Genomic DNA, 1,567 nt, shown 5'->3' with positions numbered 1-1,567 from the left:
TTCTGCAACAGGATGTGATAGTGAGGTTTTCTCAGTCAATCAGCAGGTGGCGCAAGAGGCTAGGCCATGGTTAAGAATTACAAACCCATATTTCAGTTCGTTTAGGTCATGGGTGGGTTTACATTTTTTAAAAATTGTTTTTTTATGAATAGTTTCACAAATCTATGGAATATATTCTGTGCACAATACATTAAAATCCTCTTGGAGATCCTTTTAAAATTCAGTTAAAAATGAAACTGTTAGATCAATATCCCTAGAGGAGGAAGGAATTTCTGTTCTCTGACAATCTCCTTTAAGCACTTTTGAAAAGTACATGGTATATTTAAAAAATAAAAATATGATGGTACTGCTTGCACCTTTTTAAGCCTCTTTGCTTCCTTCTGTAAAGTGGAGGAGAAAGGATGGTTTCCAAAGTCACTTTCTTAGCATATGCAGGGATCTTGGGCAGGCTGAAGTGGCTTAAAAATTTTAGTCTTGATCTGAATGCTGGTTATACAGGTATGCTCAGATAGTGAAAAATGTAAAAAGCTGTATGCTTATGTTATGTACATTTTTATAATATATCTGTTATTTTCCATATTCTTTTCCATTCTAGGTAATTCTCATTGGAAAAAGCTCTGATGCTGGGAGTGATTGGGGGCGGGAGGAGACGGGGACGACAGAGAATGAGATGGCTGGATGGCATCACCACCTCGATGTACATGAGTTTGAGTGAACTCCGGGAATTGGTGATGGACAGGGAGGCCTGGCATGCTGTGATTCATGGGGTTGCAAAGAGTCGGACATGACTGAGCGACTGAACGGAACTGAACCGAATGGAATGGAACGAAATTCTATATTGAATGTGCTGTACAGCAGGGCCTTGTTGTTGATCTAATTTGTATATAGTAGTATGTATTTGTTAGCGCCAGACTCCTAATTTGACCCTCTCCCCCCTTTCCCCTTTGATAACCATAAGTTTGTTTTCTATGTCTGTGAGTCATAATAGGTATCCTTTTATGTGTGTATGTTATACTTCAGAAAAGTTAAAAAGAAAAAGCAAACCCAATAAAGGTCCACTATGAGTTTCCTATTACTGCCTCAACAAATTATCACAAATTTAGTGGCTTTAAACAACACAAATTTATGGTGCAGTTGCTATGGAAAACAGCATGTAGGTTCCTAAAAAATTAAATATAGAATTGCCATATGATCCAGCAATCCCATTTCTGGGTATATATTTAAAATAATTGAGGACAGTATCTTGAAGAAATATTTGCACATTCATATTCATGACAGCAATATTCACAACAGCAAAGAGGTAGAAACAACTTGAATGTACATAAACTGATGAACGGATAAACAACACGTGGTCTTCACACGCAGTGAAATATCATTCAGCCTTAAAAAGGGAGGGGGAGATCCGACAGCGTGGGTGAACCTTGGGGACATTATGCCTAGTGAGATGACCCCATCGCAGAAGGACAAAAGTGCATGCTTCCGTTTATGTGACGTACTGAAAGGAGTCCAGTTCTTACAGAACAGAAAGTCGAATGGTGATTGACAGGCCTAGGGGGCGGGCATGGAG

This window comes from Moschus berezovskii, chromosome 27, assembly GCF_049115385.1.
Source record: "Moschus berezovskii isolate FMDL1 chromosome 27, NW_MosBer_1.0, whole genome shotgun sequence".
NCBI lineage: Eukaryota > Metazoa > Chordata > Mammalia > Artiodactyla > Moschidae > Moschus > Moschus berezovskii.
Note: the sequence above shows the minus strand (reverse complement) of the source record.